The sequence below is a fragment of the Sorex araneus genome, chromosome 10, assembly GCF_027595985.1.
Source record: "Sorex araneus isolate mSorAra2 chromosome 10, mSorAra2.pri, whole genome shotgun sequence".
NCBI classification, from domain to species: domain Eukaryota; kingdom Metazoa; phylum Chordata; class Mammalia; order Eulipotyphla; family Soricidae; genus Sorex; species Sorex araneus.
Window position 1 is genome coordinate 40,696,805 of NC_073311.1, and position 18,417 is coordinate 40,715,221.

Consider the following 18,417-nt stretch of genomic DNA (forward strand, 5'->3'; position numbering starts at 1 on the left):
TATGAAATTACAAGGGGAGGAAAGAACAATGAAAGAATATTATACTAAGACACAATATTTTTCAATGGTACAAGTCACAGAAAGACAGTTCCAAATATTGCAAAAACAAAACAAAACAACAACAAAGCTGAAAATACAGTCACCACAAATCTTTCCTGTAATAAGGAAACACCACAGGCAGACAGAGGGCTCACGGCTGACAACAGGCTTCAAATGCAAGGGGTCCAGGTTCCTGACTTGGTAATACATGGCCCTTCAGCACTTCCAGGAGTGATACCTGAGCACAGAGCCAGGAGTATCCCCTGAACACTATCAGGTGTGGTTCAAAAACCAAAAAAGAAAAAAATGCAATTGATGGTGATTATTATTAAGTTTGAATCAAAGAACTCAGTCAGAAAGGAAGAAGATATACTCAGAGTCTGAGAAACAATGGGTCTATTTTAATCATTTGTAGTTAATAAGCTTGGTAATTATGATTACACAACAGAAAGTATTTTATGATCAATATGAATTAATTTAAATGATTAGTTGAGGTGATAAGAAGGGCAATGGTGTGAGAGCAGTACCTTTTATAGCAAGAGATCCATCTAAAGTATTTAAAATTGAAGTATGTGAGTAAAAGATATAATGAATCCAATCCTGGAGTGGATTTACGGTAAAGCCAAAGAAGTTAGGTTTCTAGGCCCATTCATTTGATTAAAAATGATTTACATTCTCCCAGGCTCTGGAAGGAGTCATAGCAAAGCATTCATAGGATCATAGTTTTGTAGAATTTGTAAACCATAGTCCCATTTTTAACTGGGGAGTCCCAAATTGTATAACATTTTCATAAAATATCAATCGACTTCTGCTATAACCTCTCAAATTTCTTTCTGTTTTCCAAACCATATCTTTATATTTTCAACAATCATTTTTAACTAGAAAATAACTACTTAAGAGAAGCAGATAGTAACTTTCAAAGAAAGGAGTGATTTATTTGAATGTCAATAACAATTTCACCTTTCTTGCATTTTTTTTTTGCTCTTAGAGACAAAGAAACAAATTTTTAATGCATTATATATATTTAAGAATAGAATCTGGGGGCTGGAGTGATAGCACAGCGGGTAGGGAGTTTGCCTTGCACGCGGCCAACCCGGGTTCGATCCCCAGCATCCCATGTGGTTCCCTGAGCACCACCAGGAGTAATTCCTGAGTGCAGAGTCAGGAGTAACCCCTGTGCATCACCGAGTGTGACCCAAAAAGCAAAAAAAAAAAAAAAAGTAGAATCTAGTATAATTCCATTGTTACCACTGGCTAAAAGTTTTTGTTTTTGTTTTGGGGGTTAGCAGTCCAGTGTGTACTTCAACTGTGAGGCCCTGAGATTGATCCCTGCACACTAATTAATACAGAAAAGAGCTAAAGAAATACTGATTGTTTTAAGCTGGAGGAAACAAAAAGGGTTGTGCTTGCAAAGCTGTCTTTGAAGACAATGGTTTAGAATTCAGTGTGCATGATCCTCCAACTAAGCCACTGCATAAATAATAATTAATATCAAGATCAGCCCATGAAAGTCTATTGAGACCACCCTGGGTGAAAATTCTGTATATCTCTAACAAAAACACTAGCAGATCAACAATGAGAAATAATCACTGAACTAACAGTAAATTAAAAGGCATAAGTTATTTGTAGATGAACAAATTACAACCCTTGATTGTTCTTCCTGGTAGAGATTTTTGTGGGAAGTCTGAAAGGAACTTTGGGACATGTTCAAGGGCCTTCAGGCTTTGTTTCTGGTGTGCTCTGTCGGACTTCACCATGCACAGATTTCAGTTCCCTTGATAATGGACACATTGCTAGTGCCATCTTTATCAGTCTTGACTGGCCTCACTAAAAAAGATGTCAGAAAGGGAAAGCATAGAATGACCTTTTCGGTGGTATTAGGGGAGCAGAGACTAAGGACAATGATGAAAGAGGAAGCGGATACTGAAAGAACAAAGAGCAGTGAATATGAGGAGAGAAAAGTAGTGACCTGGGGTCATGAGAAAGGAGTGAGAAGACTTGTTCTGTGAGTCAAGAAATTCCATCCTCCAAGACATCTTGGTTTCTGTGTGGAGTAGCTTTGGGTGGGTGAAAGGAGGAAGAACTAGTGTGTAAAAATTGTTGAAACTTGAGACGGATGAGATCTTTCTAATTTGAAGCTTTGTCCCAAATTTGCTTTGGCATGAGATTTTATGACTAATCTACCAGTAGGGTGAAATAAATAGCATCATTCATATCAGGAGTACCAACCAACCCTTGGGAGGTATTTAGGAGCTCATGCCAGACCTTGGATTCTGAAGGAAAAGCTACAGTGTAAGCAAACTGTCTCCACCCATTATTTTTACCATGGTTTGATAGCTAAGGCAGAAAAAAAGAAATGGACTAAGAGTCAAGAGATACTGCAGGGGAACTATGTGTCTTCTCTAGAGAAATAAATCGGGAAGAAAAAAGGGGATTTTTTCCAGTTACAGTTTATATTTCTAGAAAGATTATGACAAATTATCTTTATCATTGCCCCCACCACCTCTAAACACAGGGAAATGAGACTCTTTCCCGCATGCTGCCTGGCATCAAAATTTCCACCTGTTGCATTCCTTCCCGCTGCATGTACATCATACTCAGACCTGATGGCAAACGAAAATCGGATCATAAAATTCAGGGTTATCAAAAAGTTATTCTAGCTGAAAAGCGCTTGACTGATGGGACAGTTAAATCATCTAAAACATAATGCTTTCTTGCCCCTGCCTGGATTTTAAAATGGCCACAAAACTAAGCTACAAAGCAACAGAGTAGAAGACCCTCCAAGAATGTGGTCCAGTGGCACTGAGACATGCTTGGCTTTCCCACTGATTCCAAGTCTAAAACGGCTGCGCAGGGGTGGAGAGGGACGGGGAGGAATGAGGACAGGGAAACTTGGGACTCTAGAAGAAGCGCAAAGGTAGTTTTCCCAGAGATTATGCAGGTGTGTGGAAATCTTGAGAAGCTAGCAATTTCAGCTTAGTCACAACGATTTCAAAGCACCAGAAGTGTCCGCAAAAGTCGTGCATGGAAGAACTCTGGAGATTTTCCTGACTATAGCCTCTTAGTAGGAGAGGGGTGGAAGATGCATATTTCCATCATCCCCTTCCTCTGCTGCTGTTGCTGTGTGATGATGAGGGCTCACACACATGCATGGTTATGGGGGAAGGTCATACACACACATGGTTGTGGTGCTCCCACAATTCTTCGGGGGGTGGTCATGCTCCTGCCTGAGGGGCTCAACTTGCTCATTGGAGGTGGCAGGCACCCTGCTGGATGGCTCTGGGGATCTTGCTCTATTGCAGCACCAAGAGTCTGGACTTGCACCTGGCACCTGTGGGCAGCAATGGGGATGGATCCCACAGTCTCAGGTTGGCAAGCAGGTGCCTTTGCCATTGAGTGATCCCTGGGGTGCAGAGGATGTATTTCTGCTTCTTCCAGTTTAAGACTTGCTTTGATCCTTTCTGCCTTTCCTCTAATTCCAAAGGCAGAAACTACTAGTCTCTGCTTTGCAAATATCAGGATTGAGAGGGATGGGTGAAAAAAAATTTCACCTTGGATTTTTTTTTTTTTTCTTTTTGGGTCACACCCGGCTATGCACAGGGGTCACTCCTGGCTCTGCACTCAGGAATTACCCCTGGCGGTGCTCAGGAGACCATATGGGATGCTGGGAATTGAACCCGGGTCAGCCGCGTGCAAGGCAAACGCCCTACCCGCTGTGCTATCGCTCCAGCCCCTCACCTTGGATTTTTAACTAAACAAGCTAATCTAGTCTCTCAATTTTTAAAAGGTAAAAAAAAATGACTCAGCTTCATAATGTTTTAAAACCATCTCATGATTCCATGAGAAGAAAGTAAAAAATCAGATGAACACAAAATGGTTTTATCTCACAGTAGAATTAGAAAAAAAGGTTAATTTTTACATGAAAATTAGATCCACATAAAAATAGATTTCTGGAACAATGAATTATTGACAGTTATGTGGGAAGATAAATGTACTCCTGTAAATGTTCTTTCCCAAGCAAATTACTAAATATATTGACAGCATCATACTTTTAAAACAATCATTTTAAAGAAGTCAAATTTTAATACAAGAGTAAAGACATCAATAGCTAATGCGATCTTTCAAAGACATATTCACGTAACAATTTTCCCAAGGATTATTGATATATCTTGCTATTGAATTCACTGGCAAATACTTATACTTTGTTACTGGCCAATTAGTAAGACTGGATTTCTGCTCACACTTCTGTTAATTACTGGTGGCCTGCGGAAGACCTTATAGTTTGATTAATGGTATTGGCACCTGTGAGTGCCAACTAAATCTGAGTTCCTGCAACAAATCCAAAAGGTATAAAAATGAAACATTTTTATGGAAATACAAATGCTTTACTGATGACCATTAATGATTCAGCCATGCAGACCTCCTAATTAATTTTACTAACTGTTCATTCCTCCTGGGACATTAACTGACTTGATGGATATTACTGTGACATATGTGGACACTAGCATCTGGTCAGAAATAGGGACATCAATAAACTCTACCCAGTGTTTCCACAGACTCTGCCAGTGCCGTAAACACCGACAATGCCAAAGCATTAATTTCAATATAATATTTAGAGAACATATCTGCTTTCCATTTAGAGAAAGGATAAACCTGCTTCAAAACACATGGTACTCAAGAACCCTTACTGGATGACTGATGCGATGAGAAAGACTTGGTAATCAACTGGAAAACATCTGCCAACATTTAAAAGAAACGAGGAACATCACAACTGCATAGGCCATTCCTATACATGTGGTCTGCTCATTTATACTCCTTTCACACGGAGTAACTTCACACACATCTTATTTTAATTAAAGTGATTCCTTAATATTTCAGATCAACCATTATCTTATGCAATAAATAGACACAAGTATTGACATTCAATATACACTACACAAATTAGGTTAAACCTGCAAATGGTTAGCTTAATAACATCCACAATGGCCATTTTGAATGACTGACAAAGAAATGTACTAAAATAGTTTTTTTTTTAAAAATCTATCCCAAAGTATCATATTAAAGACATTGTGTTATGCCCTATCTATATTTAAAAATCATTTTAACAGATATGATCTCCAAATAGAGGAAACACACTTTGTTCTTGCTCTCTCAGTATTTTTTTAGCAGAACTATAAAAGTATACGGCCTCTTATCCTTGAGACCTGGCTCTCTGCTGTCATTGATAAAAGGTAAAAAAAATCATTGCTTCCTCTAAAAGTGCCAAAGTACAGCAAGTAACACCACAGCAAAGAGCAACGACAGGACCAAGTTCCATCCTTGTGCAGAGACTGTCACTTTTTCTAACACTGCCTCTCCCTTCTCCACTTAGAACTAAAAAAAAAAAGTCTGTTAACAGGAATTTTGTTAACACTATCACGAAGCCTCCAGGTGTCAGGCACCTGTTTTAAGTTCATTTGTGCCCATTTCTCCATTCTGAACCCAGGCGTGTCCTTGCCCTCACACCAAGTGCTAGTCAGGATGGAGAGGACAGAGCGAAGCCCTGGGAAGCTGCTCCCCACGGAAGAACGCCTGAGCAGGTCATGAGAGCCGACTGGGTCTCAGTACCGGCACACCATGGTGCAGATACAACTAGTATCTGCTGGCTTGCACTCATCTGCAGAGTACAAAGAACAGGGTCTGGCAGGAACCTCCGGGGTTTTGCAACCGCCTGTGCTTCCTTCCTCCCAGCTCCACATTTCAATGAGAAGCCACCCGCAAAGACTGAATTGCAGGCTCCGATTAACTTGTGTCAACCTTAGAGAAAGTCTCTGGCTGCACCTGAATTCCAACACTCGATGCTCCATTCTGCCCTTCCAGATGCAAGCGTCTGCACAGCAAGTGTCCTAATAGAGGGTTGCAGACTCTATTAAGGGACCCCCAAGGTTCAGAAGCCGCCAATCTGCGCTTCTAAAGCATTTCTAATCTCAGCCGCTCCAAGAGGAGAGAGAAATGGAAACTGCAGCCTGGCCGGCCCATCTCTGAAACGCAAAGCCTTTCTGAGTGGCCCATTTGTTTTAGAGAGATTCATGTTAGTAGCCGGCTGGCTTGGAGGAAAATATCCCTCCAGCCCCCCAGTTTCCTCCCCCCCTCCTACCCCCCATTTACACAAGATCCAGGCGGTGACAGTCTCCTTATACAAACAAGACCTTATTTGGTTCTGGCAAGTTTTAGCCTGGAGTAAAAATGACAACCAAGTTACAAGCACGGAAACTGGAATTTCGATGAAAATGCTGACCTGACCTTCAGAAGCAGCAAATTGCAGTCTCTGCCGCTCGAGGATGCTCGCCAAGGCGTAGCATGGAAAGTCCGTGCTCACTTCCCCCTCCGCTTCACCCACGGCCAAGGCACACGCCGAGAGAGGGCACCCCCAACGCCCACCCCGCAGCCGACTGTTCCTCACGCCACTCGCGAAGAGGCAGTTCAAAGCCCACCTGGAGACCACCCGGGGCCGCGTGGATAAGATGACAGATGACCTCTGTGAAACAGCTACTCGGGAAAGTCAAACCCTTGGGAGAGGCATCTGCATCTACCCGTCCAAACTCTTGGCAATCCGGAAAATGTGGAGAGGGGAAAATGCGCCCCACCCGACTGGAGGGGAAGGGGTGTGTGTGTGTGTGTGTGTGTGTGTGTGTGTGTGTGTCTGTGTGTGTGTGTGTCTGTGTGTGTGTGTCTGTGTGTGTGTGTAGGGGGGGATACACCCCCACAGGGTGTTGGAGCAGAGAAACGCACAGTCCGCTAGCTTAAGCTGCAACAAATGCTCCCTCAAACCTTTCCGTAGCCTTCCGGGATCTCCCCCACCCGGCTTCTTAAAATAAAATTTAAAAATTAAGAAAAAAAAAACCCAACAACAACCCAAACCATCCTCTCTCCCCTGCCCCGGCTGCAGCCCCACTTCTGGAAACCGCCTCTGGGCGCGCGGGAGCCGGGCCCCGCGGGGGGCAGCCGTGGCCCGCGCCGGCCCCGCCGCTACTCACCCGAGCCGGGGGTGGGGGTGGGGTTGGGGGTGGGGGGCGGGCTGGCGGGTCCCGGTCCCCGAGGACGCGGACCTGGGGCTGGCACCTCCGCTCCCCTAGCCGCGCGCTCCGAGCATCTTTCCGGGGCGCCCCTGGCCAAGGCGAGCGGCGAGGAAGAGCGCGCCGGCGAGGGGCCCGGGAAGCGCCGAGCCTGGCCGCGCCGCCGAGCGCCCCGGCTCTCCCCGCCGGCGTCCGGGCCCGCGCGCGCCCCCCGCGCCCCCCGCGCCCCCCGCGCCCGCCCCGCTGCGCGCCCCCCTCGCACGCGCCCGTCCTCCCCGACGCGGCTCCCCATTGTTCTGCGGCGGCCCCGGGCGCCGAGGGCTTACCCCGAGCTCCGCCGGCCGCCGGCGCGCGAGAGCGGCGCGGGGTGCAGGGCGCCCGGCGCTTCCCGGGTTACTATGGATATCGCGGCGCTCGCCGCCCCCTCCCCGCGCTCAGGCCGCCGCCGCAGCTCCGCCGGCGCCGGGTGACCCGCTCCGCAGCGCCAGCAGCGCCCGCAGCAACCGCTGTGGCTGCCGTGGCCGCCGCCGCTGGGGAGAGGAGGAGGCGGCTGCGGCGGCGGCGGCGGAGGCGGAGGAGGAGGAGGAGGAGGAGGAGGTGGAGGAGGTGGAGGAGGAAGAGGGGGAACAGGCAGGTCCTGATCTATTACCACCCCCCCTACCTCCTCCCACTCAAACTGTTTCGAGTTCAGCACGCAGGTGGGGGGTGGGGGAAGCCACTATCGTCCTCCCCTGGCGGGGACCGTGGCTCCATCCCGAGCGACAAGCGTTCCAGCTGGTCTCCAGAGGAGCACGAGCGACCCTCTTACCCGTCCCTCCAAATGTGTGGGCTCAACGTTGGACTCTGGAATGGGCTTTTGATCCGGTTCAAACGCCCCTCCGGCCCCACGCGCGGTTTCTTCCAAAGTTATCACTGAGCGAGTAGCAACAGTTGTAGAAATGTACTTGGGCATAGGTTTCTGTTGCAAGGCATGCCAATACAAGGAAACACATCTGACCTTAAAGGTCAAGGCTTTTCTCTCATTAACAACAGTTTTACTTTGTCACAAGCAACAGGAACGTGTGGCAATGGCCATATCTGCAACCCACGCAGTTTGGTCCTTGGGTGTTTCAAGGTTCATTCTAAAATGTGAGTTGCCCACTTTTTCTAGGATAAGAACTGCAGATTTCCTCAGCACTCAAGAAGTCTTTGAAAAATAAATTGGGATGAACTGCTGTAAGAAAAAGTAAGGAAATGTATAACATTATGATGTATTCCAAGCGGTACTAATCATCCCCCCATTGTTCAGGTACATTCATTTTCTAAATTTCAATAGATACTCCTAGTGCCTTAAAATCAAAGAAAACACAGATTTTGATCAATTGCAAAAATGTTGGGCACTAAAATAGTAACATACAATTTTTGGGGGGTGTCTTGAAATAGGTAACATTCACTGAGCACTTATGACTTACCAGGCATCTGGGAATTATCTTGTTTAATTCTCACAAGTCTACAGTGATAGCTCCTATTATCCTCACCTTACAGATGTCTAGGGGGAAAAGGCTTAGTGATATTTGCAGATAGTAGTTCTGGGGCATTCACTACCGCAAGCAACAAAATACTCATTGACTATATTGAATATGCATCCAATATTTTGTTCCTTCTCAAGTCAATGTCTGCATTGGTTAAAGTTCAGGTTAAAAACTGTATTGATCCCCAAGGGACACCTGCTCACACTGTGAGCATTTAACCACGAGAAAACTATTTATCATTTACTAAAGAGTTGCTAAGACTCTTAGAACTTCACCTTGCACAAATGCAAAACTAAACAGACCAACATCACCCACTATTTGACTATGGGATTCATTTACACAGTTCTGTCTTATGGGACCAGCCCAAGGATTTGGAGGTCAGGCTGTTTTATTTAATTTTTTCACTATGCAATCCAAACATCTGTGGTTTGAGATGGGATAGATGTCTTTTTAGTTCGCCAGTTACAAGAATGATTTAAGAATGACATTTCCATGGGTACCAATCTCTTCTGGGGATAGTTTATGACAACAATATTAAGCTATCTCAAAAAGATGTGATTTGTTAGTCACAAATTCCAGATTCCCTGGAAAAGAGGAACGTTATCATTTTTGCACGGAGTCCTCCACACTATGCTCATCTGGGGTCTGTAGGTCAGCCTGTGTCTGTGCTACCTCTGGAGAATGTGGGAACCTGAGTTCAGCATTTGTAGTTGACCATGAAAACTTCCTGAAAGGGCACTGGGGAGGAAGGTTGCTGTCCATGGTACCTCACTGCTACCCTGCTTGGCATGTTCAATGAAAACATTAAGTACTAGAATTCTCATGTGGGAAGATAATGCAAAGGTTACAGAACATGCTTTTTCTGTAATCAATTCTGGTGTGATACCTGGTACCACATGGCCCCTGGGGCACCACTGAATGATCCCTGCTGGTCCCTGGCACTGCAGGGCCCAAGTAGCAATGCATTCTTGGGCCCAAGAACTAAACCATAGAGCCCAGTTAGCCAAATATCTCATGGATATTCTGAACACCACTTGGGAGAACCTTTAACCTTTGTTTACTCTCCACCCCTAACCCCACTCCCTGCTTTCTGCAACACTAGAGTTCTATAAATCAACGTCAGCATGGCAGTAATGAAACTTTGTGCTAACCTTCAGGTAAATGCATTAAAACTAGAGTATTATCAGTGTAATCTCCTATGGATTGGGATAAAAATGGAATAACTGGCAGAAGAATGACTTTTTACTGACTAGTAATAAAATAGGTCTTTTATTAGGAAATTTAGGTTTTTTTAATGTGCTAAAACAGCATAAAGGATATGAGATTTATACTCTGAAGCTTTCATATTCTGGAAAAGGAAATTGCTGCCTAGAGAGATATAGACACCTGCTCAAGGCTATAGCCTGATCAGAGGCAGGAGCAAAACCACAAACTCTTGTTGCTTGTTCAGAAAGTCACCGTGATACTGTGGTACTGCAGAATATTCCACAGCCATTGTTTTTCCTTTAAGTTGTTTCAATTTTTGCCAAAAAGCTCAAATTCCAAGGTATGCTATTAAAATACAAGTAACACCAGTTTCAGTTTCTTTTACTGGGAAAATATCTACATATTATTTTTCAGCAGTATATTTTGCTTGATAGATAAAATAGTTGTAAAAAAACCTATAGAGTACCAATTTTCAACCTCTCTATAATACTATGAAATGAAAGACATTCATTCTAGTATAGATCATCATAAGCAACCCATTACAATCAACTGCTTTTTGAAAATGGCGATTTTATATCAGAAAGGATTAACACTTAGGGTCCTTCAATTATATTCTTCCCTTGCATTAAAAATTAACCAGAACCTGCTAATATTATAATCAAACAAAGTTTAAGACATGGTGGTGACCTTTCTAAGAGAAATATAAACCTCAATAAAAGTTTTCTTTACATATATTTAGAGGTAGAGGATGACAATGATTCATTTGTTTGGAGATAATATTATATATTAAGTTCTGAACCATGTAATTAGTCCTATGTGTTCAACTAATGACTTTTCATTGAGTAGTTTTGTGATTTTGAGTTTCTTGACTTTTTTTGAGCCTAACCTCATTATTATGAGCCTTACTTCATTATCATGATATGAATTTGTAAGGTTTATATGATGATAATGAAAACTTTTACTTCACAAAAGCAGAATGAGGGGAAAATGAGATTACCCCTGTGTTCTAATCTTTTTATGAGCCAACTTTTCCTAGTTCCCATGTCACTGTCATCCCATTGCTCATTGATTTGTTCAAGCAGGCACCAGTAACGTCTCTCATTGTGAGACTTATTGTTACTGTTTTTGGCATATCCAATACGCCATGGGTAGCTTGCCAGGCTCTGCCATGCGGGCTTGATGCTCTCAGTAGCTTGTCGGGCTCTCCGAGAGGGGCGGAGGAATCGAACACGGGTTGACTGCGTGAAAGGCGAACGCCCTCCCGCTTGTGCTATCGCTCCAGCCCTTAGTTCCCATAACTTATTCAAACTAGGTGTTACTGGAAGGGTACTTTTATAGATGAGACTAATGTTCATAATCAGTGCCTTTAAGTGGGGAGATTTCCATAGATGAACTCATTTCATCTTTTGGGTACTTAAAATTTCTTTTATAAGACATGTGAGGTTTCCTCTCCTTCCCAGCCTGCCTTTTTGATGGTGTTTCCTATGAATTTCAGACTTGACCTCACAGTCACATAGGCCAATGCCTTGGATGAAATTGTTGAGTAGTGAGGCGACCCTGAGGGGCATGGGTGAGACCCTTCCCTGCCTCAAAGGACGCAGCCCCAGCAGCTACAAACCTCCAGAACTCAACCGCCGCCATGCTCACAGTCGCTCCCCACATGCTCAGGCCGAGCCTCACCATGAGTGAATCCCCAGAAAACCCACGTATCTGGGACTTTGAGACTGAGAACTCTGGGTTCAATGGGACCAGGAATGGAGATCCTCTCCCTGTATCGCTGCCCCCTCCCCTCCCCACCCCCGTCTCCCGCAACTCAGCAGTCACGACCATAAGCCACCCCTGGCTGGCACCTGATAATCCCATTAGCAGCCACCATCCAGATTGCATGTCCTTCTCTTCTGGAGGATGCTTGGCATAACCATGCCGCTGGACCCTGCGCTGGGCTGTTTCACTCAGGGCACCCCAGAGGGGGGCAGGTGAGAGCCCTCCCCACCCCAAAGGACCTAGCCCCAGCAGCCCAAATCCTCCAGAACTCAACCTCAGCCATGCTCATGGCTGCTGTCCACATGCTCTGCCAAGCCTCACCCATGAGTGAACCTATTCCTGGACTTCACTTCATAGGACACATTCTACCCATACTTCAAAAGTACCGCACCACATTTGATGGGGTTCAAAATAGGAGGCAACCAATCCTAGAGAAATTTTTTTTTTACAGACATATATATAAAAGCAGACAAGGCTCAATCTTTAACAACATGTTAGTGATCTCTTATAGAAGGGCTTAATGACCCTAATGAAGATAAAAAACAATCTTCACACTCTTTCCTCTAAGGATACTTACTAGTAGCATTTTCAGTGAATTTTCATAACAAACACTGTCACTGACACTGTCATCCAGTTGCTCATCAATTTGCTCAAGTGGGCACCAATAATGTCTCTCATTGTGAGACTTATTGTTACTGTTTTTTGGCATATCGAATATGCCACGGGTAGCTTTCCAGGCTCTGCTGTGCGGGCGAGATACTCTCGGTAGCTTGCCAGGCTCTCCAAGAGGGGCAGAGGAATCGAACACGGGTCAGCCGTGTGAAAGGCGAATGCCCTACTGCTGTGCTATCACTTCAGCCCTATAGCAAACAATAGAAAGTATATTATTTTGGTTCTGCTTTGGGGCAGGGATTGGGGTTCAGGATGGAAGCATCCGAAATATGGTGGTGGGAAGGTGTAATGGTGGTGGGATTGGTGTCTGAATATTAAATGCAATCAAATATTGTGAACTAATTTATAGAAAAAAAATTAAAAAAAAGAAATTATTGAGTAGATATCACTTTTTGTTCTGTTTAGAGAAGCTCAGAAGAGGGGTGGGTTGAGTTTCCCTCCCCACCCCAAGCAGAACCCCGCTAGCTGAAAACCTCCAGAATCCAGCCTCAGCCATGCTCAAGGCCACTCTCCACATGCTCGGATGAGCCTCATGCATGAAGGAACCAACAGAAGAACTCAAGTATGTGGGACCTGTGGCTGAGATCTCCAAGCCTGCTCCAATTTGGACTGGACCTCCATTATCCAGATCCCCCATTTTCCAGTAGCTTGGCAGTCACACCCACAAACTGCCCCCCCCCCCACTCTCCCTGTGCCATGTAATCTCATCAGTGGCCAAGATCCAGAGACTATAAAACAAAGCTCCAGGAGAGAGTGACACAGTTTTTTCTGGAGCAAATGTGGACATGCAACATCTTATCCTCTAGCCCACTGATGTACCTAAAGCAGCATATATGTGTTTTGTTTTAACATACTTGCTTGTATTCTCTTATAAACAGGCTTAAAGGGCCCTAGAATAAAATCAACAACCTTTACACATTTCCCTCTTATTGTGGTGGGAAGATGCTTGCTGGTTGGGTGGATGTTTGAATATTATCTGCAATGAAACTATTGTGAACTACTTTATGAAAATAAAATGTATACAAATCACAAAAATAGAGAATCTCAGAGGGTTGAGAACTAACATATATTTTTGTTAAGCATTAACTGTACCATCTGACACATTATCAGCATTCAAAAAATGTCAGCTAAAAGGCTTTATACAAATCTTTGTCAAAATCTTTTCACATTCACATCACTCTGTATTTGCTTTGATAAAAATGTCAAGAATCACAAAATGAGGGCCAAGGGTCAATATACAACTGTGGTGTTAAGGAATGATAAAGCTAAGATAGCCAAAATGCAGAGTTAAAAACACTGAAATCATGAAACCAAGACTTAAATAAACTTTAAAAAGTGCCTGTTGAGATGGCAGAATGGGGGAAAGGTAAGGGTGAGAGAGAGCCTGGGAACACTGGTGGAGAGAAGATGAATGTGGTAGTGGGATTGGTGATGGAACTATGCTTAAAATTCAACTATGAACAACTTTGTAAATCATGATCCTTTCGCAAAATAAAATGAAGAAGGAAAAAAATAGAAATACATATTACTTTCAGTGATAATAATCCTAATGAGTCAGAGATTTAATGTTTTAGCAAATTTGAGGAAAAAAATACCCACAGGCCAGAGTTTTTCACCAGAGTTTGATTTCTGGATCCCACATGGTCCCTCAAGCTCTGCCAGGAGTGACCCCTGAATGCAGAGCCAGGAGAAAGTCTTGAGCATCGCTGGGTGTGACCCAAACACAAAAAGAGAAAAAAAATGTCATAGGGATGAATATTCTATCTAGAGCTAGGTGGGAGATTTATGCAAATTAACTATGAGGACAATTTCCTGGATTAGGATGACAATAAATATAAAGGCAGTCACTCTTCTTTCAATAAAAGAGATTCAGTACCTGAAAACCAAGATAATTAATTTTCCTGCATCCACCATAGAATTCCATGATGTAATACAAATTTGTTTATGACATTTGGTCTTAAGTCAATGAGAATTAAATACTTAAAAGAACTGTTTCCAGAGGTTGTTGAAGAATTTTATGTATAGAATTAAAGCAAGAGATCTCTTGTTCAATCTTAGTATTCCATATAATTCTACAATTATTATTATCATTTTAGTATGCTACAGGCTCCAGCTTTAAGTTTGTCTGGGGTATTTGTTATATATATGTATATATATATATATATATATATATATATACCTCTTACAACATATATCAAAATCAGACATGGGGGTCAGGGAGACAGCTCAAGTGCTAGAGCATATGCCCACGTGCTGGCCTGAGTTGAATCTACAGCCTGCAAGGCCCTTGCACCTTACTGGAGGTGTGACGGGCATCTCACTCTCCCCAGCCCCACTGGGGTCTAGCATAGCCAGACCCAGCTGCCTTTCCCTCCACCTCACAGCATTACCAGAAATGACCCTTGCACTGAAAAATGACCTTGTACTGAAAAAAAAACCACTTCTAGAAACTGGCCTGTCATTCAAAATTATATAAAACTTAAAGACAGAAATCTCAGAAGACGTGGGGGTGAGTGGTGGCAAGGAGTGAGGTAGGTGGAGGGAGGTGGACTCTGGGTAATCAGAAGCAGGAACATGGAATACCCTGCCACAGAGGCAGGGGGGTATAGGGTGGGTTGGGGGATGGGATTGGAGGGTGGGAGGGATTCTGGGTTCATTGGTGGTGGAGAATGGACACTAGTGGAGGGCTGGTTTCTCGAACATTGTATGACGGAAACACAAGCATGAAAATGGGTAAATTTGTAACTGTACCCTCACGGTGACTCACTAATTAAAAATATTAAAAAATTAAAAAAAAACTTAATGAGAGAACTGGAGGAATGACTGAGATAAGACACTTGCTTTGCATCCGCCTCCCTTTCCCCCAGCCCACTGTATATATGGTCCTCTGAGCACCACCAGAAGTGACCCCTGAGCACAGAACCAGGAATGTGCTGTGAGAACCACTGTGTGGTACTATATTTATTACTGTATTACTATCATCCCATTGCTCATCAATTTGCTTGAGTGAGCACAAGTAACGTCTCCATTGTGGGACTTGTTATTACTGTTTTTGGCATATCCAATACACCACGGGTAGCTTGCCAGGCTCTACCGTGCGGGTGAGATACTCTCAGTAGCTTGTCGGGCTCTCTGAGAGGGGCAGAGGAATCGAACCTGGGTCGGCTGCGTGCAAGGCAAATGCCCTACCCACTGTGCTATCACTCCAGGCCTGTATGGTACAAAAGAAAAAAAGAAAAATGAAAGGTAATGAAGTAGGAGTGAGAATCTTCTGATAACATAAAAGCTTTGCTAATTTAGGGTCAGTGGTAGGTGTGTTGTTGGAACTGAAAAAATTAAAGTAAAATTATGTACATTTGTGTATGAGTATATTCATTAAAAAGAGCGACCCTATGATACTTTAAACCTAATCAGTGATTTTTTTCCAAAGGTAGCGGAATAAGAGTGTATATGAGTATATAAGAGTGTTTTTCTATTTATTATACCAAAATTTCTTGAATGTGCATGATGTTAGTCATTGAGCTGGGTGCTGAGGGACAGTAAGTTAAATTAGAGATGAACTCTCATTTTGTGTGACAGTTTTGTTGGGTAACCAGCAATCATTATGGATTTAAACTAACATGTAACTTAGGAAAATAGTAATGTACCCTTTGACTACACTACTCTAGACAAAATCCTTTGGCTCACACTAACCCTGCTTCCCCCACTAGAGCAGTTATCATACTTTTGTAGTTATTTACTTAACTATGGGTCTCCCCCCATAGTTCCAATGAAGTGTTCAGGCATCCTGGTCATGTGATCCTCTGTTTATGCTCAACTCAACTCCAAACAAGAATTAGGTAAGTACTTGTTGAATAAGTGAAGCACATGTGGGATGTGTTGGATTTTCAGTTGCTCTCCAAGATAGACTCATGAAGAATACAGAGAATATAAATTTGGAGCTCAGAAGAGGTGAGGGCAAGAGATACAGACTTGCTGTCAGCTGATTTCTGGTGACTGGAAGGCTGGAAAAGGACTGCCAAGTCGATCCAAATGTAGAATTATGAGAAGGGTTTGAGGTCAGAACTCTGGGTCATGTCCACAGTTTCCATTCTACACCATGGGATGCAACATGACCCTCTGAGTAGGATAGAAAAAGTTTTGGAAAACATCAGCCCCAAGTAAATATTTTTCAATCCCACAAACAGGTTTCTAATAGAAAGCTATTTCAAAATGAAATTATTATAGAGATAGAAGCACTGCAAAATAAGGATGTATAATGATAGTAAAGCAGGAGAGATAGACAGGGGAGCTTAGACTTTTGCCCACAGTTTTTTGCTCACCCTCCTAAAGTTGGTATGAGTAGAGAGAGGACACAGGAAATGAGGGTGAAAGAGAATATTTGCATAGAGGAAAAATATAATCTAGTTCCTTGAGGAGCAAATAGTGGGTATCTGGTTATTGGAAGTGAATGTCTATTCTAGAAGCAATATGATTCTCCCTTGTGGTCAGGACTTATTATCATTATTTCTACTCTTATTTTTTATTATTATTGTATAATATGTCATCCCACTGATCTTCGATTTGCTCGAACGGGCGCCAGTAACGTCTCCATTCGTCCCTGTCACGTGCTACTGTAGCCCAATGATATCTGCTCGCTCCAGGAACATGAAGAACCTCAAACTGTTCATTCAGGGTTTTGATGAAGAAGTCTGACATTCTTGGAGGTGGGCGGCCACGTGGTCTTTTGACGTCTCATGGAATCTAGTCGGTAGCAGCTCTAGTCCAGTGGTCATCTCTAAATCGCATTACATGTCCAGCCCATCTGATTTTCAAACGCCTTGACAAACCAGACAGCGTCCCTGATTCTTGATCATTGATGGAGGTCGGTACTCCAAATTCCTTCTCTCACTTGAGTGAAATGTGATATTCTAAGCACTGCTCTTTTGATTCCTCTTTGGGATACCTGAATAGCATTCTCATCCTGTTTTCGTAGGGCCCAGGTCTCTGGGGCATATGTTAGTGCAGGAAGAACGTTGAAAAGATGTGCCTAGAGCTGGAGGTTCTTTGTCCTCTTAACAACTTCATTAACACTCTTGAAGGCTTTCCATGCTGCTCTCTTCCTCCTGTGCAGTTCTGGCACCAAGTCGTTCCTCATGTTGAGTTCTCGACCCAGGTACACATAGCTGTTGCATTCAGAGATGTCTGTTCCATTGAGAACAAATGGAACATCAGGGACTAGTTCGTTTTTCATGAATATTGTTTTGGTGAGATTCAGCTGCAGTCCGACCTTTCCACACTCGTGGTCGAAGTTGGCCAGCATTTGTGCTGCTTGGCTATTATTTTTATTTTACTTATGATTATTATCAACTTGTCACTAATCAAATAAATAAGGCAGAGTTGGACTTCCATTGCTCCTAGATTTTATCATTTTCACTGAAGGATCATATTTCTTCTCTGGAAAATTCCTTTACTTGGGTAGCAAATTTAGGACAATTTACAAACTTCTAGCCACTGGACATATTTACAGACCTGATTACCAAGCTGACATATCACAGAGTGAGCAGCAGGGACTTAACACTCTTTCCTGAAGGCAAGCAGGCTTGTAATCCAAGGGGAATGAATGTAAACACAGGGGCCCATCTGCCAGGAAGTCTCTGAATTGAGGCCTGGGGACTTCTTTTGGATTTTAACTACATTCAAGGCCTGAGTTGTGTACAACTCCACTGAGCCAGAGATAAGATGTTCACTTGTAGTCGTAGCTTATAGCCATCCTCTGAGAATCAGTTTCAGCCACACTGCACAGATGTTAAGTACCTCATCTTTCTAACACCTTTGGCCAACAGAGCAGCTGTGCTTAACATTTGCAGTAACTTTCAAGGTTAGCAGTGAAAGTAGGATGCTCCAAATACCCTGATCTAGGTGTCATTAAGTGGCTATCTATTCCAGATTTCCTAAGTCAGCACTCCTCAAACAAATCAGGCCATGAGATCAGATTTTTTTGCTTCAGAAAAATATGGTTGACTGCGTATTACAGTTAGAATCTTAGAGGGGGTAGTATAATATACCAAAAAAAAAGGTGTAAGCTATGGCTGGGGCTTAAAACTGGTTCTGTTATTTACTAGTGACAGATATTGAACAAGTTGTTCAAAACTGCTGCACTTTGGTTTCTTCATCTGTAAATCAGGCAT

The 18,417-nt window shown here is 43.4% G+C and overlaps 1 protein-coding gene across 18 annotated transcripts in view; it reads right to left on the reverse strand.

Annotated features, from left to right (window-relative positions):
- Nucleotides 1-18,417, reverse strand: part of ANKS1B (ankyrin repeat and sterile alpha motif domain containing 1B) — a 1,196,591-nt gene that overhangs the window by 160,344 nt on the left and 1,017,830 nt on the right. For 2 of the 18 annotated variants that reach the window (XM_055118600.1, XM_055118597.1), the window contains exon 1: nucleotides 7,421-7,627. The exons of 14 other annotated variants lie outside the window; for them this stretch is intronic. The gene's annotated coding sequence lies outside the window, so the exon portion shown is untranslated. Of the gene's footprint in view, nucleotides 1-6,316; nucleotides 6,474-7,420; nucleotides 7,628-18,417 lie in introns of those variants that run through there. 2 more of the 18 variants (XM_055118598.1, XM_055118599.1) reach the window with 2 other exon arrangements.